Here is a 22,520-nt window from a genome sequence, read left to right on the forward strand (position 1 = left end):
TATATATATATATAGTGAGTGTAAATAGTTTTTACTGGGCCTTAGCTAGTTTCTTTGAGTCTGATCATGTGCGAGCCTGTGGCTTTGACTGAATCTTTTTTCCCCTCCTCTCTGGTTTAGTTTCACCTGATATGATTAAGTTTACAAGCCAGTGGCATGTTGGGCTGCTGGCTCTGATCTCCTTTTTCCAGGTTTTCTTCTCTGGCAGTCTATCTGTATATGAAACCAAGTGGGACGAGCAGATTGCAGTGAATCTTTTTAGTGGAGGATTATTTGTGTTTACCTTAATGTCCTTTTGTTCCGGGTTACACTAATGATTGATTGGATCGACTACTTTAATAATCCCAAAAACACAAATCCAAGAAGATAGACAATAAATAAATAAATAAATAAATAAATAACAGCTAGATTAAAAATTGTGTTTCAAGTCATCAGGATCATAATCCAAACAGTGATCTTATAGGTTACACTGTATTATTGCACAAAAAATGCGAATAGTACAAATACTGCTGTGCAGGGAGGTGCTATCTAGGTCTGGCTTTGACTGTGAAGCAGCACACTGTCATGAATATCACTTAAACACTAAGTGCCATCAGATATCCTAACATGTCCAACCCATCAGTGTAACACTTTTCTTTCTTCTGGTGTTTAGTAGCGAGGATACAACACGTAATCTAAATAAATAAATTGTATTACAACTAGATCTGTCAGACATCTTGTTGTAAGCAGCTCATTTGAGTGAATTTCTAATTGAATCTTTGTTCAATAATGAAAATTATGAAAGCAAAAGAGCAAACACTGCAAAACCAAACAGATCAGAGAGAGCTGCTGGACTCGGGCTCTCTTGCTTGCTCTCTCTCTCTCTCTCTCTCTCTCTCTCTCTCTCTCTCTCTCTCTCAACCTCCTGCTGTCAATAAATTATGTCCAAACACTTTAATTAAGCTAATTGATGATATGAGAGTACACTTTCACACAGACACACACACACTCACAAAATGTAGCTGCTGGATCAGCTGAGCAGCTCTGACTCATAGTGTGCGTGTGTTTATTTGTGTGTTGCTGATATTTCTTCAACAGCTCAGCTATAAAATCCTCTGCTGAATATTTTACCCACACCGAGCATTTATCTGTGGAGAGGCTAAACACACACACGCACCCACACACGAAGGCCTGACTCGTGAAACCTTCCTACACGCCAATTCAGAAAATCTCCCGCACGGCTGAAGCAGGTCCTGCTCGCTTTCACAGGCGCATCTGCCTGTTTTTAGTCCAGCCAGTCGTCTCAGCAGGTGGTTTCACTGATGAGTTCCTTCACTTCACCTGAAGGAGAGTTAATCACTTGGTGAAGTCTTTGGTTGGATTGAAAACATGCAGGCTGTTGGCAGACGATCATCTGAGGATTGGGCCAAAATCCATATTTAAAAAGGCTGCATTTTGTGCCAAAATCCACTCATTTTCAACTGAACTGCAGAAAGACTTAAGGAAAGCCACACAAATAGGACATGTTCAGTCTGACTTTATTGAACTTTGGCATGCAAAATCATTTCCCAGCCCAATGCTTAACTTCCTTACTGTAGGTGCTGAGCCAAAAGGCCCAAAGTCATGGTGCATTTGTTTACCTTCAGGACTTTAACCTAATCCACTAAAGAGAACTGGTTTCCTGAAAGTTAAAAGATAGTAGTGGGTTCTTTGAGGAGGCAGAGTTTACAGAGCAGCTATGTGCACAGGAGACAGATTGGAAAGCACAAAGAATGAAAACATTCATCAATACCTCTCTATACATCAAATCTTATGTAGGACACAGTATTTAAACTGCCTTAACAATTGCAATTAGTTGCTACTATCACTACAAGCTGCTATGCAACCCACCCAACCTTCTTTTCATGCAGTTTGTGCTGATTTCAGCATTTAAAATGGTGGCGAGGTCGAAGAAAAAACGTGTAATACCAACCATGAATTTAATTTGTGCAATGTTGACTGATGTAGTCCTTGCAGAAATGGTGGGAACCCTGCAAGGCTCAGCAGTTGTATAGCAGATATTCTCGTGGAACCAGTTTTCCAGGGAAAGTGTATAAATAACCAAGACCCAAATAAGCTTGGTCTATTTTTTTGAAGTAGGATCATATTGTTTGCAAATTTAAGGAATACAAATTAGGATATATTTATGTTTAAAAAATGCTGCAGGCTTATATATTACTTCCTGTCTCATAACGTCTGTAATGTTACTTGCTAACCACTTAGCAGTAGGGTTAATTATATTATATATATAATATATAATATATTATATATTATATTTAACTAAGAATTTCACTAAAACATCCGAACAAACAATACACTGATGTTTTTTCACTAGAAAATGTTTTTTTGTGATAAGTCTTAAATTTCCATGGCTTCCACTCAGAAAAGGAAAATGTGGCTTACAAAGACGTGGCTGAAAATGCACATTTGAGAATGTCACGCTTTTTACTGGTCGCAGTTTAATTAGATTGAAGTCTGCAAGATCACTGCATGACAGGAAGTGTCTCATGCCTTCTGTTAAACAATTTTGCCACTTTCAAAGAAAGGATGAAAGCAACATGAGCTGAAAAATGCTCAAAACTCTCTGTCGCACTTCTTCCCTCTGCTAGGATGTTTCAGTCTATGACCAAATTATGATGGATGGAGTGTTTGATGAAGTGAAAGAAAGGTGAATGTCTCATATTTGTTTTTGTTTTGGTCATCTTATTAGATTACTCCCAATGAGCTTTAACCTCGATGATTCATCATCAAAGTCGACATGAGGCCGGTGAACCTGACAGAGCGGAGAGTTCATCTGCAGCATCGCTTTCATATTTAAGGCTGTCACTGTAGGAAAGCAGCATCTTTGTCTGCTTTTTGGTTTTTATGGGGTCACTTGTGGCCAACAGCATGATGGGTAAGCTGCTGAACAGGATCTGATTGATATACACCATCCGAGAGTTGGGGGTTCATTTTTTACATCGATCAGAGCTGATGGACAGATTGTTTATATTCCAAGAATCCAGATAGCAACATGGGCCTAACCTGGGATCATTTTGGCATACATAGCTTCTTTAGAGCACTACCAACTGCTCGATTAAACAGATGTGGCCAAAAAGTCATCAGCTCGGCGTAACATGGGTTGTCACAGCACAACTGACATCTGACCTAAATAGAATGGACCTGTAACACAGCTCACTCAGCAGTACTGATTTGTGTCAACACTGTCAGTCAAGTCCAAATGTGGCCCAAAGGAAACTGCAGCATTAGGCCATGTTTCAAACAAACACTCACTTTAGTCTATAACCAGCTGCAATAATATGCTGATTTCTATTTCATTTTCTACACAGGATATATTATTTAGTGTCCAAAATCTCACTTTAGTCAGGCCCACACTATATATATCATGACTATTCTATATGCCCCTTATAGAACAGACAAGGTATCAGTGATAATAAGAGTACCATTAAATCAGAACCTGCATGAAAATGAGGAGCAGGGATTGGGGGGATGTTGCAAAGCAGCTTGCAGATGCAGCAGCAGCTTACGCTAGCTTCCTGGTCTGTTTGTTTGGCTAAATGCAGCATAGACCTGAAGCTTCCAGTGTTTTTAATAGTTTTGCTGGAATTTAGTGATAAATTAAATGACTGGATAGTTTCTGATGGGTGGTTAGTGCTGAACAAAACATTAGGGAGGTTGCTACACTTAATCCTAATGGTTGGAGGTCAGTTTTAAAGGAAATTAAGTGGAACTCCAGCCACTTCTTCACTCACCACTTTTCACTTTGTCTTCACACCACCTTGAATTTAATCATTAGTTCTCTCTGGCTCTCCTCCACAGTGTGTCTTTTGTCTTCCTCCCCTTAACCCCTATCGGCGGCAGCACTGGCTGCCCCTCTTGCAGTCCGGTTCTGAACAAGGTATTTGCTGCTAAAGGGGAGTTTTTTCTTCCTACTGTTGCCAAAGTACTTGCTCATAAGGGGTTGTCTGATTGTTGGGTTTTCTTTGTACTATTGTAGGGTCTTTACCTTATCATATAAATCATCATGAGGTGACTGTTGTTGTAATTTGGTGCTATATAAATAAAACTGAATAGAATAGTTATCTCACATTAAAATGTCAACTACCTGTAATGTGATACGCATGAAAGCTGTTCAAAATCAAGTGGATATGAATCAATATATTGGAGGTTTTTGTCATGATCAAGCCCTGATCAAACCAGTGGTAAAATATTTACATCTCTTTTTTATTCATCCCCTCTATAGAAAAAAAGATAATTTAGGATTGTATTCATCCTCTTGGTAGCACAGATCACTGTATTGAATCTCCAAACTAAAATCCATCAGATTATTCATTAGAATTTACTATAAACCAAAACTTTCTACTCTCTGCAGCTGCTGCTCAGGAAAAAGACCATCGGCTCAGGATCAAACCAGCAGGATTTAGCTTCTCTAGAAAAAATTCAGGGCGACCCATCAAGCAGCTGCTGAAGTACTCCAGTTAAAAACCAGTTTAAAGCCATAAAGAAACAGTGTTATCCTCCGGTTGCTGCTCAGGTCTTTACAGCAGATTATTGTTATTGTTGTTGATGCCAGGTTTCAAGCTTTCATGCGTGTGAGGTGATTTTCCTCCACCTTTAAAGAACCCGCTGCTCAAATGAAAATTCCTGTGTTTTTTTTCACCCTCCAACGCAAAACTACACACAGTTCTCCTGCTGCTTCTGTGCCGTTTCTTTTTCTTCCTTGGACCTCATCACACGTCTTCTTCTTCATCTCCTCTTGTGCAGCGTCTCATGGGATTATCGGCATTTTATTCTTTTGGTTTAAGGCTTATGTGTGTATACACTAGCAACATGTGGGGGCGTGGTCATTTGAAGAATGCTTTAGAGTAAGTATTATTAATATTAAGACTGAGCAGATTTATCAAAGAAGCTTTGTTTTTATCCTGAGAGGATTTTACTGTTTCTGAAGTTAACACCTAATCTTCTGACATGCAGAATATCGCTGTTTTCATTTTTACATTATCTGCTATCATGTTTGGTGTTTTTTAACATCTACAATAGTTTTTGTCTAATTTGACTAATCCATCTTATATTTGACTGGTCTGCCTGGATTCCCTTCTGTTGTCTGCCCACCATGAAATGAGGCACACCAACGCTTCTGAAATTATTTGTTACAATTATTAAACAACACTGTTTAGAAGCTTCCTGGTGAAAACAGAAAGTTGAGGAGATGAGTGAGCTCTGAATTCAATTCAAACTAGCCCAGACAAGTCTGTGCTATTTTTAATCAATCAGTCCCACAAAGTCTATCCGGTCTTATCACATTTTATGATTTATTATCTCACAGATATATTCTTCGGCCCCATCCCTTCTCGACTTGTTAAGTCTACTCATCTTTGTCCCATCCAATCTCGTGTCTCATTTTTAGGATAATTTCGCTCCCTTTCTCATTTCTTCTCCTGCAAAGTCCATCTAATCTCCTTTTGTCCTGTCACTTCACAAATTATACCGTCTTATCCAATCTTGTCTTATTTTACTTAGAGGTGTAACAGTAAAGCATGGCATGTATGAATTATTTTTTTGTCTATAAAAATGTAAAACTTGCTTAATCCATCTTAATTTTTACCAGTTATAATTACCATCAAATCAAGGCAGCTTCCTCGGGGGGCCACTCCTTGTTGAAGAACCCCACAGTGGGGTGAGCTTTTCTCTGATCAAGTATCAGCTTCACATTTATCCTGAGGAGTTTTCTGGATCACCTTTTTCTGGATTTGTAATTTAAAAAAAATAGATGAGAGCTCCCTGAGTTTTTGAGGAGCTCAGAGTCTGTCCTCTTTTCAGTGATACGTTATTTTCGTCATAAAAGGTTTTCATCATGAGTAAATGTATAAAAAAATCTTTACTGCATTTTTGAAACTATAATACCTCTGACCTAAAGTTCAGTTTTTAGATATGACCAATGGAATTTGAGCTGTTTTCATAGAAAATACCAAGATGCAAATATATATTTTTTGCAGCCTTACCTCTCAGCTCTAACCCAGACACATTTGGGTCTATTCCAGGGGTGCCCAATCCCGGTCCTCGAGAGCTACCGTCCTGCAGCTTTTAGATGCATCCTTGTTCCCACACACCCGAATCAAATGAATGGCTTGTTATCAGGCCTTTGCCAAACACGATGGCATGCTGAAGAGGTAATCAAACCATCTGATTCAGCTGTGTTGGAGTAGGGATGCATCTAAAAGCTGCAGGATAGTAGCTCTCGAGGACTGGGATTGGGCAGCCCTGGTCTATTCTGTGCTACTTTTGGCTCTTACAGCTCAGTTCAAGTTCTGGTCCAAGTTGTGTCGGACACATGTGGCCCAAAAGTCATAAAAAGGGCTTGCCTATGACCTGTGGGTGAAGTGAGGCAGCCAGAGTCACCATGAGTTAATGCCATCAATACAGGCCAAATGTGCCCCATAGAAAACTACAGATGTGGCCGCAGCTGAGAAGAAGATTCAGCACTATCTGGTAATATATGGCTTGCAAAACTCTCACAAGTATTCATGGTGGTGCATATTAGAGAAGTAATTGTTCATAGTGTTTCATAAAGGACTGAAAAGCTGCTGCAGTACCTCACCACTCTGACTGGGATTATTCATATGTATGTGTGGTTAATGTCTCTGCTGTTTCTGGAAAGCTGAGGTTGAGATGGAGCCTTTGAAAAACCAGGTGTTATTTCAACATCGCCTTGAATAACAATCTACAGGTTTTCAGTCGACGGCAACAACTGAACTCGAAACTCTGAAAAACAACACACAATGGAAGCAAGATGAACTAAATTCAATCAAGAATCACATTAAAGCTAAAAGCTCAAAGCAGTAAAACCTTTTTCATTAATAAGCAGAGCTGAATAATAGAGCCAGGGACGATCCATTAGAGACACAGCAGGCTTTTAACACCAAGAGGATGTTAATTTACACCTCCAACCATCCAGCCCTCCAAGAAGCTATCAATTAATTGTGTATGAAGGAAAAAATACCTGCATAATTAAACATGATGTGACACTTCCATGTTCACCCAAGTCCAAAGGAACAAGCATCGCTATGCTGCCATAATATAACGTGATTAGTGAAATTATTTTCCACTCTTTTTTATGTAGTAATAGTCCCCCATGCTTACAGCTAGAAATATGGTGCAATAACTCAAATATTAAACCTCTTTGGAGCGTCTGTGCTGTAACTTATATGTATGTAGATTCTTCCAAAACATGCTGAAATAAGATAAAATATTTAAGTGAAAATAGCCTTGTGAAATCAAATGCAAGTGCTGCAAACAGTTTTCTCTAGCATTCTGTAAAACATGAGGCTCACCAGGGGAAAAATCTATGTTTTTATTTATGTTGCTTCTATTAATTCAGTGAATTATGCTGAAAAAACTGGTACAGGCAAAGAAATGTTCCCATTTCTTGCTAAACATATTTTTGATTTCCTAATCTAGATATGTCATCCAATCTATAAACAAGCTAATGTATCGTATTAGCTTAAGGTTGCCATTAGACATTTTGCACATACAGAAACAAAACTAGAAGTTTCAGTATAGAACGTTAAATGTTTTGTTGAGTTGTTGATATAGTTGATATAGATATATGATATAGTCCAGTTATGTGGATAATTAATGGCTGCAGATTATGCTTAGCATTATTAATATGTGTCACAAGGAATAATATAGTTGTATTACACCCTGTGATACAGCTTTATTACAAAAAATGTTGTTTGCTCAAGAGTCTCTCCACAAACTTGTAAAACATTAAACTCAATGAGCCCAAAACTCCCATGATAGCACCAGGATGTAGTTAATCCGTATGAAACTACAAGTGTTAATGCTATTGTGATCCTTTACACTTCCACTTATATTTGAGGTTCCCACTAGAAAACTTTGGGATCAACCCGACTCCCAACAGACTTTTACGTCTTTAACTGCTGTCTTAAGCATCACTTTCTACCACTAAATGTGTCATTTCTTAGCCAAATTATAAATTCCTTGCGCAAATTAGTTAGCAAAACTTTCTATGGGATTCTGTAACATAAAGGTTTTAAAACCTAAGGGGACAAGCTGGTTATGTTATGTGTTTGTCTTGTGGATATGTGGATAATACTGAGGACTTGTCTTTGGGTAGTGGCTCCAGGTACTCTGGCTTCCTGCCGCAGTCCAAATACATGCACGTTAGGTTAATTTGTGATTTTGAATTGGCCATGGATGTGAGGTACATAAAGTGCTTCTAGACTATAAAGTGCTATGTGAATGTATGGTTAAAATGTGACTTTTGGTCTAACGTGCTTTGAGTGTTAGTAAGGCTAAAAAAATGTTATATATAAGGTATGTACATGACTTCACATGGAATTGGGTGATCTTGTTGTGCTCCGTTCTTAACACTTTTTAATCAACTTGTGAGATTTGACTTGGACATGGGTAGTTTTGATTGATGATTTCTTTGTCTGGGTCTTGAAACTTAATCTTGACCTGTCAGTCCTGACTTGGGTTGTTGATCTTCATTGGGATTTCTCTTGGGGCTTGATGATCTGACTTGGGACTTGCTAAACTGAGCCAGTCTGGGTCCTTCGCTGTGTGTTGAGCCCCAGCTCTGGACTGGACTCTTTTTCTGTAAAATATGAAGTGTGCGGCGCTGAGATCTTGGAGGTCGATCCATTGGCCTAATGAAAAAGACTCCCTGTGACTAATCACAGCCAGGAGCGGTGGATTAATACGGCGGACGAGCAAAAGCAATGTGTTAGCTGCTTTCAGCTCACTTTTAATTTGGTTTTTCACTCTAGCAGCGGACAGAACGTCATTTACAAATCTGAGAATATAATTCACCGGGAAACCCTCAGAGGGTTCCTGTGTGTTAGTGCAGCAGACCTTCATTTGTCAGACAGAGGTGGACCTGAAGCAAAATCACAGCTGTGTGGGAATGAAAAAAGACAAATATGACACATTGTGAAAGTACCCACACAAATATTACTTATCAACAAAATAAATTCCCCTATTGTGGTTAAACTGGCACAGGTCTTATGGCTCCCTGTTGCCAGATTTATTTTACAATGTAACATTTCAAATATTTTATGTTTTCACAGAGTCATAGCATAGATTTTGAGGGTCTATACAGATGGTGATTATGGTGCAGTTTGTGCCTGTACTGTATTTATGGCTGGTTCTCTGAATATGAACACTTGAACTTTGGCAAATCTAGATTAAACTTAAAGTACGTAAGTCTGGAATTCAAATGTTTTTATGAGAGTATTCCTCTGTCTCAATTCAGAGTGTGCGGTGCTGGTATTTTACATTGTATAACTTGTTATTTAATAAAAACATTCTTTAGTCTAATGTTAAGCAAGTTTGGGAGGTTCAAACTTTGAAGACTAGTGTCAGGTCAGAAAGTGTCACACTTGATTTGGAACTTCTGTCAGTATTTTGCAGACGTTTTGATGACGTGTGGCCTGCAATGACTAAACAGTAAGATGTCCTTCGGCTTCCCTACCTTGATACACTGTCGGCAGCACTAGTGGCTCTTGTGGTCCACACTGTCGCCTCACGTTAAGATTAAGGTGCCTGGTTTGAAACCTGGCTGGGGGCTTTCTGGAGTTTGTGGGTTTCCTACAGTTCTCCAAGACTCCCAGACTTAGCTGTTGACTCTAAATTGTCCATGGATGTGAGAATGAAAGTGATTAAAGTGTTCAAGCTGTGTAAAATAAAATGTTTTTGTATAGGAAATTAATGGCTCTGTAGCTCCTCAATCGTATCTACTTTTACCATGTGCTCTGTAATCATGCTGTGTAGGTACAGCATCATGGATTGTTATTCTCTAATCAAGTTTCAATCTCAGAAAACTTGACTCGAGCTCTGACAAAAATTCAAAAACTTTTTCAGCAGTGACAATTTTATGCTTTGAAAGCACCTCAGCAGTAATTTCCAACCCGAATGTTTAGCATTTTAGGCCTTAAAGCCTTGGTGTATATTTTAATTAAGCCTCTCAATGTGTCTCTGCATTATTCAGATGGTGGAATGAAAACAAAACAAAAAAAAGAAACGAGCCTGTGAGTAATTTACAAGAAGATAATTTGCCTCGCCTCTGAACATTAGTGTTTCATTTACGTCTTCTGCTCTCAGCTCTCTATATTTAACATCCACTGCTCTGCTCTGACATTCATACATTATTCATGTTGGGAACCTGCATTACCTGCCTGAGGAGCACTACATCTCCCTCACCTTTAAGTCCTACTCATTAACGCGCCTGCATGCTTTTACATTAATTGGTCTTTATTTATTTCATTCCTATGTGCTGCTTTTTTGTTGTTGTGGGTGTTTGTTTTTTATCACAAGAGGAATAAGATGTGATTAAAGAACAGAGAAAAACTGGAGAGGTTTTCATGCTCACTGTCTTCATGCTTTGGGATTTTTGCGCGCTATTGTACACAACACCATAGTAAAAAGTTGTGTGACGTAGCTCAACAATGTTATGCAAACTTAGTCTGTGACTTAGTCGGTGATGTTGTTTTGTCTTTTGGTGACCAAAAGAGTGAGTGCCAACTGGTGTACCGTAGTGCTCCCTTAATATTTCTAATTTGTTTCTTCTTTTTATGTAAATAATTCAAATATTTTATGATTCCAGATTCTCTCATGGGAGGATCTGCCAGTTTACTGTTTTGTTGATGTATATTTAACATCTTTGGCTTTGGCGTGCAAGCCTAACACAAATAACACGAAGATGAAACCCACTGACTTCACTTCCTTTAATGTCCACCTGAGGTTGGTCAAAAATGTGTCCCCTTTGTTAAGATGGCTAACTTTACAGCAGAAATAAACAAGATGACACCCTCTATGAATAGTTTATCCCATCATAACTGTACTGGGTGATTTTACCCCAGTAGAGTTTCGTCGAGGCTTAAAGACACACAGCAGGAATGACGGACCTCGATTGTCTTCCTATTTCTGAGCTGTTTGTAATGTTGATGCCTTTAAGGTATTTTTGGAACTGCTTTACAAATAATATATCTACCAGACTGATATAAGAAGCTTGTCCTTCAGTTTTGCTGAGTGAAATTTTAGTATTATTAGTCTATTACTTGGCAGTTATTGGAATATGCCTGCGTGTCTGAGTATTTTATGGATGTAGCTTACTATCATTAGCTAATAACCACCCTTTTATCCAAATAGGGTCACTTTTGATTCAACATAATGGCTAGAAATCTAATGGTGAGGCTTTAAAAAGTCTAATTTTACCCATGAGAAAAAGAAATGCAAAGGAAAAACCTATTCTTCCAGTTTATGTTTCATGAGTCATCAAAATCAATATGATGTTAACCTGACAAACATTAAATTCTTATTGTTATATCAGCTCTCATGCTGAAGTCAGTACACTCACAAAATTGAGGGTGAAAATAAAAAATAAAGCCAGTAGCAGCAAATTTTAGGCACAAATATGCTGCACCCATTTTTAAATCTTCAATGAATGGGCAGCCTTTTAAAACATGGTGGCTGCGTTTTAATAGCAGATACAAGCTGGCCCAAACCCAGGAACCTCCAGGGTTAAGAGGTTTAACTCAGCTTTTGCTCAGAATGCCTCATGGCAAACTTCTGTTGCTCCGGGCAAAGCAAATCAAGCTGCTAAGCCCAGTTTTACAAACACGTAACCGGCACATTACCCGTAATTATCTTTAAAGCTCTCCACTTGAACCATAAGTGCAAAACCTGTGCCCTGAGCCAGAACTGTAGTCAGACAGGCTCAGCTGCTGGTGTAGTCAGAATAAGTAAAAAACAACAGAGACTGTGCAGCCTGATATTTTCATTTGCTCTTCACTGACTCAGTGTTTTCACCGTTAAAGTGTACTTCACAACTAATGCCACTAAAGCAGGTAAAATAAGTACTCCATGCTAGTGTGAATCTTCTTGTAACATTTAATAACAGGAAGTTATTTGCATTTTAAACAAACAGGTGGTTAACAGGTTATTTGTCTGTCAGCTCTAAAAAATGTTTTTGTGTTCCCAAACAAACCCTTGACCCCAATTTACGCCTGCTAAGAATGAGGATAATATTAGCACCTGCCTACTATTGCGTAGGTCCCTCTCATGGCACAAAAATGACCTGGAAGCTCCCAGCAGAGGGTCCTGGAGGATGTGGTCTCTGTGGGCTTGTTCTGGGGTTCCCAGCAGATGGTGACCTGGTGAGTGTGGTGGGTGTGTCTATGCCTGTAGAGCAGTTTTTGTGTGCTGCTTGAGGTGTTCCTGTTTTTTTTTTTCAGTGGTGTAATATCACAGTGTGTAGAGGTGTGTGTGCTTGGTCTGGAAGTGAGAGTGACTGTTTGGGTCACAGTACCATCCAAATGAATGCCATGATTTCCAGTCTGAATACTGCTCCCCACCTGTTATTTGGTTTAATGGCTAATTGTAACACATAAGAAACAAAACACTCACATGGATATGTCTGTAGTGTACTTCTGGAGCTAATAATTGATAATTTTGTTGTCTTGGTTTATGTTGGATGGCTTAGTTCCTCTAAAGGAAAATATCAATGCTTCCTCACAAAAGGATATTAAGGACAGCTGTGCACATCCGACTTTGTTAGTCAGTTTGTGTGTGATTCTTTGCAGATGATAGCGACTTCTCCACTTAGATGTAAAGAGTTAAACTGGCTTTTTTAGCCTTCTTCACCCGATACATCTCCTCTTGTTATTGTCTGTGTCTATACACTGGGTGAATCTCCTCTTGTCCTTTGTTGTGCTGTCACTCATAGCTCTATCTCACCTTACACTGTGTTTTCCTAAGATTTGTATTATTCGGGTTACCTGCAGGTGTTTTGGACTCAATGTATTCCTGTGAGTTGTCAGCATTAACGCTGTTTTTGACTTTAATTCCTGTCAACTAAGTTCTGCTTTGGGGTTCATAATCTATCTGCTACACAGCTAAACCGTGACACTTTCTCTCAGTGGCTTGTTTGTTGGACTATATTTTTGAATTGCCCTTCAAAATAAATAAAAGCATCAATATTTTGTAATCCTGACTGCCTTGAGTTACGGTTTTAGACTGTCCCCACATCTGTGTACCTGCATTTCAAGCTTTTTGCCATATCTATTCTTAGAAATAGAAGCTTTTCACACAGCTGTGTGAAAAGCTTCTATTTCTTGATGGTGGGTGTGTCTAATGACTTTGGAAGGTATTTTTCCTGGTGTGGTTGTCAAAGTGACAAAAAACGATCACTCACAAGGTAAAAAAAAGCTTTGATTTGCATTTAACATGAGCTAAGCTTCCCACCTGTTCCCTCATCTCATACAACAGAATGATTACTAACCACAATGATCAACTTCTCCTTTGTTTTGACAGTAAATGACATCAGACTGTGTAAACAGCTACCTCACTGTCTCAATATTTTCACAGTGTGTGTTCTTTTTCTTAGTAGTTCATCATCACTTGAATTTTAATAAACATAATTTTCAGTTTTCTCAGCTCTTCAGCAGGCAAAGCAACAGATCCACAGTTCCAATCGGAAACGCATGACGTCACCTCATTCAAGGTGAAAGAGAAGCGAGAGTCTGATGCCTGACACGTGTAATGGCTTCAGGATGACACATCAGTAGTGTGGCTTTAATAAGCCGTGACTGAGTGCTGTCTCTACCTTTACTCAGAGGTGAGAGAACAGGGGGTGTGGCCACTGTGTCACAGTGTAGGGCTCCTGCGGCTGCCTTTAGAGCAAAATGTATACCCTTTTCATTCTCCTGGACTTCTATCCTGCTGTAAAAAAGAGGTAAATCAAGTCGCTGAGGTCTGTGGGTGACAAACAGTCAACTGTGGCTGGATTTAATCCAGAAACATCCAGAATTGTGTGAAGTACAATCACTTCCTGTGCAGCGCTGCAGCTCTGACCAGATGAGATGAATCGCCTCAACTGCAGCAGTTTCCTCTCATAAATATTCATATGGTTTGGCGTGGCATCACGCAAGCGAGAGAGCGGAGGACTCCAGGAAACCAGTGAACCCCTCACCGAGCACCGCACCCAACTCCCACCACCCTCCCCCTTCACCAGCAGCAGCAGCGCGCTGCCCAACACCACAGCACAGCCAGATTTATAGCCACTTATAAAGATTAGTGATGCATCCTGCATGCCGCACTCTCTTACTCACACATACACACGCAGAGATTGCAGTCTTACACACTGAACTATTCGATGAAACATTGCAAGTCTTTGTTTTGATTATTTATTTTGTCCCCTTGTGCTGCAGGCCATGGTCATGCTCTGCTTCTGTGGTTCTAATAGAGAAAACATGTTGCTGTTAAATAGAAAAAATATTACATGTTGATTGGACACAGGTTTGTATCTGTGTGCCAAAGAACTTCAAAGTTTGGGGACAAGGACACAGAGTTTTCAGACCACAGGCATCGAGTGAACTCCACCATCAGTCATCACAGGGACGTGAGGGAAAAGGACATGCAAAACACGAGAGTGATATTATAAACAAGAAGGAACAAATGAGAGAGAGTGGCAGAAACAAAGCTGTCATTAGCTCTTGGTGATAACACCACATCATTCACTTTGAAGACAGGTGTGTTCTGGTTTGAATTCATCTGTTCATTATCTCAATTCAAGTACTACAGTCAGCCCACAGTAAATACAAAGACCAGCAGAATTACATTTTGTTGGTGTCTCGTGTGCTGGTGCTTTGAAAACCTGAAAAAATCTAGTTTGTTTTCTGCCTTCGTAAGATTCATGTCGCTATTTGAATAGTGATTTTGTGTAGATGTTATCCAAACCGATAAACAAATGCTGGACTGGTTTGCTTCTGCTTAATGACTAGGTAACCAGGCAGTTTGCATACATATAAATGCAGATTAGCACGGACACTAACGACAGAATTAATTGAGACTTTCAAACATGCTTCTGCTGTCAGCTAAATCATAGGAACTGCTAAAAACTCAAGAGCTAGATCTCAGACTCTAAAGGCCTGAGTTAGGATGTAAATGTTATAGTTAATGACAGTACAATCAAAAACAAAACAAAGAAACTGAACACATACGTCTCGTTTGCCAAACATGTCAGCACTGTTTAGGTTTGCAATGTTTTCTGAACATATCACAAGACTTCTGGAAAAATGTCTTTTAGATACACAAGACCAGAGTGGAGATATTTGTCCATGATGTGCAGCATCACTTTTGGAGAAAACCAAACGCAACATATCAGCAGAAACACCTCGTACCATTAGGCACGACGTTGGAGGGCTGATGGACATCTTGCACTCAGTGAGATGAACTCCTCACTATATCAAAGTGACCAAAGTGGCATCTCTCTGACATCTAAAGTTGGCACAAATTGGGTCATGAACAAAGAACAGATCCCAAGCACAGCCAAAGTAGTCCAATCAAAGTCCAGAAATTAACCTGACTGAAAGGATGTAGCAGGACATTAAGAGCGCATAAAATAATACACACAAACCTCAATGAACTGAAGTAATGTTGTAAAGGCGAGTGGCTCAAAATTTCTCCACGCCAATGTGAGTGATTTATAAAATCATACAGTTTAATCGTACTCTCTCTCTCTGCTGTGAACTTCAAAAGTCTTCACTCAGACTTTTCTGTAGGTCGCTTTTTTATAGAAACGAAAGTAGTGACAAGTTTGATTTACAGCTGATGTGATTAAATTTGATTTTTTTAAAGTGTTATGGCCCTTTAAAGAAGCTCTTAAATCTAGCAGTTTGTGTCTCCTGGCTTCCATCCCTGGAGAAAAAAACAGTTAGGCATCACTATGTCAGCCACTTCAACCTTTTCAGGCTTCATCATGAGCCAGGAAGTTCAAACAGGTCGTGACCTTCAGAGATTTCAGCACTGCGTTCAAAACCGGAGCATCTTCGCTGACCTGGAAAACTTTCACATTTCAGTTGATTTTAACAGACCTGAACTTCAGAGAAATGTCACATCAGCTTAAGCAGCCAGAGTCACACATGCTCATACACAAAGTCACAGCAGCACGCCGCTTGCAGCCAGATCAGTGGGTATTCTGCGTGTAACGCTGGGCCACGAAGCCTGAAGCTGTGACATCAAACTGCATCAGCAGTAGGAGGTGACAGCATGGCTGCAGGATGGCACACTGCTGACATCACAGTATTTTAATTATTCCCACTGATGAGGGATTTTTTTTGTGATGTAGTGTAAAAAGTTATTTGATGTCAGAGTTTCAATCAACAGCACAGTATCCTCTGAACAACGGGAAGTTGAACCTCTTTCTGATGAAATGAGCCCAGGTACTTGAATTTTTTGGCTTTTTATTCAGAGACTAAATCATGCATAATGTAAATTTTAGTAAATATTTAATTTGAATTAAAACATGCTAGTTGGTTCTTAAAGCTTATGTTTATGTGCTGACCTCAGTTTTAGTGCCATTCTTTTGTATTATGTTGTTCTTATGTGTGAATTCTAGTAGAGAAACGGTTTTTGGTTTACAGTTTACAATAATACTTGATTATCTCATGTTAAATTATTTTTGCACACCTCTGTTGCTTGTGAAGCTCGCACACAAGAATTTCACTTGCATGTGCTGTACCAGTCTACCTGCACATGTGATGTGACAATAAAAGTGACTTGATTTGATTTATATTTTACAGTGTTGGTTCAGCTCCCCCCTTTTAAGGCCACCCTTCCTTTAAACACATAAGGTCTAAATCATCACTGGTGATGACCCTAACACTAAGCCTTTTCTCTAAAATACAGGGTTTGTGAGTTTGGGGCTGGACCAGAGGCTTGGGTTAGTTTTCAAAGATGACCTCACACTGTTAAGGTAACTTTCTGCTGATTGGCTGTCCGATGCAAACAGAAATTTTGACTAGCATTAGGGATATTTTTCTCCTTCTCATCATACAGAGCCAACAGTAGAAATTACTGCTTTTGGCGTACGAGAATTATGTATACATAAACTTAGATGATCTTCACAACTAATGACTATGTTTTCATTATCATAAGTGCTGATATTTTGTGAGTCCTCTGACCAACCCTTCCTCCAACCCACCATCAGGATAGTTCCTAATTTGTCATAAGATATCAAATTATAAAATTTAATGATCCGACTCCAATCCTAGTCACAAGAGGATGAATCTTCCTGTCATCCTGTGTCTAAATTTAGCTAAACATAACTCAGTATAAGTCAAGTGCTGTGCTGGCTTTTAAATTCAATTCAATTCCTTTTTATGAAGCTTATTAATGCATGACTGAATTAATCCTGCCAGTCTCTCGCTACACTCTCCACTCAGTTGCGGACAAGACCCCATGATATGTGAGCTCGACCACTTGCAGCTGCTCCCTGACCTGGAGTCAGCACACCACCCTTTTCCGGCTTTTCTGGTTGACTTACGGATTGGTACTCATAGTGATGCATATACTGTATCAGTCTGCTGTGGTTTAACAGAGCTGGGTGTGAAAGCAAAGATAGAATATCCTTCCTACCTTCACCGATGGCCATGGGCGAGCTACGGGTAGTGGCTGAGAGAATGAGACTGCAGATATCAGAGGCTGAAATGAGCTTCCTCTAATGGCCTCTCTCCTAGAGCCAGTGTGGAGCTCAGTCAGTCGAAAGGGCTCAGAGTGGAGCGCTACTCCTCCACAATGAAAGGAGCCTTCTGAGGTGGTTCAGGCATCTGACTAGAATGCTTCCTGGACACCACCTTGGGGCAATGTTTTGGGCATGCCTACCAGAAGAAGGCCTCAGGGCAGACCCAGGATATTTTGGAGAGTTGCATTTAGGAGAAATGGATGGGGATAGGGTAGTCTGGTCATCTCTGCTTGGGCTGCTGCCTCAGCAACCTGGACTCAAATAACAGGTTTAAAATAGATAGATTCATGGCTGAATTACCCCTATGTACTCTAAGTCATAATTAGATGGTGCTTTGAAAGCACCATCTTCTAACTTCTAAAACTACCTTGTCTACCAGTTCCCTGGTGATTTCTGATTCTTTCCACACTTGTTTAGCAAGTCTGTGTGACCATTATTCTGAAGTGTTAAAATATTTTTACAGTCCAATTGTACATAAGCAAGAAAAAAAAGGTCTAAAATATTTATACTGATTGTGTTACTGGCAGATTTTTCATGGTTGTATGTCTTGACTGTTCTTGGACCAAACAGCATCGATGACAGGCCAGCCTCTTTTCATTTCCAGCTTTAATTATCATCCAGTACGTGCCCAGTGTTTGTCAGGATACCTTGTTTGTTCTTTCCAAGAGTTTTGTAGTACTTGTTGTAATGAACATTGCAGGCTTTAGCAGATGCCAACAGGGCTTTATGCTGTTTGTGTACTTCCTTTGATCTCGATGTAGTTATTGTGTATTTTAAACGTAGTAATGCTGTCTTGTTCCGACTGCACCTGGCAATGACTTTCCTCCTCCTCCACCTGACGTTCTGGCTGTGAATCAGATGCTTTAAATGTCTGGATTGGCTTTAATTGCAGCTCCTATAGCGAGCTCAACGCCTCCCTCTGTGACCCTCATTCATATTCAGCAAACTACCTTCATCTTTACAAGTCATTTAATTTTCCACACAGATTTCAAATCACATTTATTAAGCTTTTCATTCCCCCTCAGGTGTGATACAAGTGAAAAAAGCAATGTTTTTCAATGAGAAGAAACTCATCAGACATCTTCGTCTGTCAGGTCACATTAGGAACCAAATAACACAGAGGTTTCAGTGCACTGGCTTACTAAAATATGTTGAAATAGCTTCCGGGGAATCCAAATAATAAAAAAGTTCTACTCTTAACATTAACATTTGAGGAATCTGAGCCTCACCTGAACATTTCCACTAAAGCTTCTTCAATATTTACGTTAACAAGGCTGTGACTCATGCATGCTGTCACCTCTCAGTCTGCAGGTTTCCTTCTGATAGATTGGACGGTCTAACGAGCTTTTCCATCCTCCCACTCTGACAGCTGATTGGCTGCGGTCCCGGCTCTGTTTTACCCAGCAGCTCCATTAATGTTTCTCTTTGAGAGTCTCTGACACAGCAGGTGACAGAGATGCTGCCAGAGCCGATTTAGCATTTAAGTATCAATTATTCAGGAGGACCTGTCGATCATTTGCTGATAAGTCAGTGAATGCTCTTTAAGTAATCTCTCATGATCTTTTTTTGAACAGTGGGATATCCAAACAAGTAAAAGCTATATTTGAGAAATGTAGCTTGATGCCAATTACTTTCCTCAAGTAACCAAAATGTAGTGCTGAGCCTAATAAAAAATCTAAGATGCTTATACTAAAACTTTAATTTTCTGTGAAAGCTGGTACACAAGTGTTTTCAGTGGCCGACTTTGAACCACAAAAACCTTTTTGATGCCAAACTGGTATTTGTGCTGGAACAGCTCTGTGGTGCCACAGCAAAGGTTGCTAAGAATCCAAAGGCTATTTTTTAACAACACTAGTATGACCACTGACAGGACAAACTTTGCTGTGTTTTCTGCTGTCTTCTTCAATCTGTAGCAGACGCATTTCGGTACCTCTGGCCAATATGGATTGGTTAAGGCACTGATACATTCGTGTCTCAAACATCATGACCCCATCTTGACATGGGTTATGGCAAGTGCTGGGTGGGATAGATGTGGTCCAGATATTACATCCCACCTGACATCTGGATCGCATAAGGTGGAACTGTGGATGAGTTGTGGCAGCCAAAATCGTCTTGAGTTTGTGCCATCAGTCAAGGCTGAAAGGTACTCATAGAAAAATGCAGATATGGGCCACATGTGGGCCAAATATTTAGTACCATCTGCTCTCTAATGTGCATTATGTGGTCAACCAAGGGCACATCATATCATCTGTTTTCTTAACCCCTTATCCTACTCAGGCTAATGGAGGGTCTGGAGCCCGTTATGGCCGTCGCTGTGAGAGATGATCCAGTTCGATTTATCAAAGAGACAAAAAGGAGTACAAGCGTCATGTTTTAGTTCACTTGTCCTCATTCTCACAGATGCATATGTTTCACTGCATCATCATCTCCACATTACTGTAAATGGAGTACTTTGAGTCAAATAATTTATTTAAAACTGCAGATCACACACAGCTTGACTGTTCATGCTTAGCTACAGCAGGCATTAATGGTACAGAAATATATGCAGAGCATTACAGTCAGTAGGAATGGCTTCTATCGGCAGACATTTGTTTTAACATTTTTACATTAAAAACATTAGAAAACACTGTAAAAATATCTTCTCCTGACTTGAGGTGGAAAAGTCTGTGATAAAAGACGAAACACTTTTCTTTCCTTTTTTAAACATTCCTTAAAGCTGCTCTTCATGGTCTGTGTTAGATAAAATGATTATATCCTGGTGCCAGAATATTTAAAAATATGATGTGGGAAGTAGCTGGAGGCAAATATTAAGTGGAGGCTTGGCAAAGTAGTGCTCACCCGGGATTGGATGGATATCAATGACTCTTGGTGCATATTTACATGAAAGGTTAAGTATTTAGCTCCAACAGAATACTCAACTACGCCACAATAATAAACCCATAAGATCATTCAAGTAAAGAGCCTTAGCATTTTGTTCAAGGAAGCCCGGCCCCCAGTTAGAGATTCAGAGATTATGGCCGGCCGAGTAACCACGGTCCATTCAGCGCAGCTCTAAGAGAGTGAAGGTCTGAGACTGGGAAAGAGCTAGTGGACTACAGCAAAGCCTGGTGCCAGTACTGATGATGTGCTTGTCGTCCTAGAACCTCACCAATACAACGCACATATTTAAAGCACTTTTTGTCAATCTCCTGTTGAGTGAGCAGTTGGTTGGAAGAGACTCGACACCAGCCAACAGTTCAGCTAACAATGAAGAGGCACCACCATCACCACATCAAAGAAACTGGCTTACCAGGGTGCACAACGTGAGCTTCGGTCTTTGACTTCACTATTTATGTTTGTATCAGCAGCGTCTACCCAGCATCGCTCATTAACTTGTATTTATTCTTCCAGAAATTTTTGAAGGCCTTGAATAAATTATTAAAGGAGAAGGGAAACTTTCAGAGATTTCTCAAGTACAAAGCCCTCATTTTCTCCATGTCTAGACTGGAATGTGTTTGGAAACAACTGTGAGTCAAGGACATTGATGTTTTTAACCAGTTCTTAAAATTCTGAGCTAATAATTGACCAAATCTGTAACAAAAACAAGAAAAACTGTTCTCAACAACATCTCAACAAGAATACATGTCTTGGTTTAAAATGTGCTATAAATAAAATCTTTCTGCTTTAAATCTTTAAAAACCCTTTCATACATTTCTGGAAATTTATAACAATTTATAACATCATTTAATATTATTGACTACGATGACCTGGATGACTGAGAACCTTCACAGAACCTTCACAGACACATTTAATATTATCTTTTAATCACTTAGCTAGAAATGGAAAGCAAAATTATTTAAATCAAAAAACTTTTTTTTCTCTATGTACACGCTTTTTATGCACTGTGACAGTCCAGAAGCCCAGAAAAGTAACTTCAGCATTCAGCATAATTAATAAATAAATATTATATGGTGTACATATGTGACAAGTGTTTTTATTTATAAAAAAAGAGTAGACGTTCTGTGACTTTTTGATCACAACAAAACAGACTGTAAATCAAATAAATTTGTATTCATATTTTCTGATGAGAGGGTCTCCCTGGACCATTTTTGTACATGTTGACTTCAGGGCCATGTGGCCACTGTTTTAACTGCATTTGGTTGGAAACAGCCCTGTGTTGTGGGAAAGTGTGAATCATTGTGTTGGGCATTGTCAAATAGCCAAATATTTGTAGTGTAACCTAATCAGATTACAGTGGTATCGACTTGTGTCTAATCACGAAGCAAAATAGATCGACTGTGGTTCACTTCATATAGTTCAGTGAGAAAATCCAAGTTTGAAATAAGTGATTTATTTCAGCAGCACAAGACTACAGGTGGATGTCGGGGTGGTGGAATAGTTGAAACAGCAGGCAGCGATGCAGCACAGCTGTGGCAGGAATGGGAGAGAGTGTTTGGTGACGTGATGGGAGGAGGCCAGCTTGCTGCCTTTGTTCTGTTCGGGAGGGTTCAACAAACAATGCACATGTCAGAGGTTTGACTGAAGAACAGCAAAAATGACTCTAACTAGATCTAGTTAACAGATGTGTTGTTTTAATAAGGTTGAGTTTTAGTTTAGTTTTACTTTTAATCGGTTTCAGCATTAGAGTTTTGAATTATTTCAGTTTTGGCAGTGTAGCTTTATTTTTCATTAAGAAGAATTCAAAGGGCCTCAGTAAACAGTAAACAGGCATTAAATTTGAGCATTGGGGGGCCACTAAACACTTCATTCCTAGTTGAGTTTGTACCTTCACTAGATTTATTTTTAATGGAAACGTTTACTGTTCCTCCTACAACCCTTTAAAACCGGTCGGAGCGGGCACGCTCCGTTTTGTGCAACTACATTTAAATCCCGGTAGCACTGCAACCACGTAAGCTAGCGCAATAATTTTTTTTGCATATGAAACCGGAGGAGTTGTACTTACATCTTATGCCATCAG

General features: G+C 39.5%; 1 protein-coding gene across 1 annotated transcript in view; it reads left to right on the forward strand.

Moving 5' to 3' along the window:
* dcc (DCC netrin 1 receptor) overlaps positions 1 to 22,520 on the forward strand; it is a 339,139-nt gene that overhangs the window by 931 nt on the left and 315,688 nt on the right. The gene's annotated exons all lie outside the window — the stretch shown is intronic.

Source organism: Pundamilia nyererei, unplaced genomic scaffold (genome assembly GCF_000239375.1).
Source record: "Pundamilia nyererei isolate P.nyererei 1_Seehausen unplaced genomic scaffold, PunNye1.0 scaffold00016, whole genome shotgun sequence".
In the NCBI taxonomy this organism is placed as follows: domain Eukaryota; kingdom Metazoa; phylum Chordata; class Actinopteri; order Cichliformes; family Cichlidae; genus Pundamilia; species Pundamilia nyererei.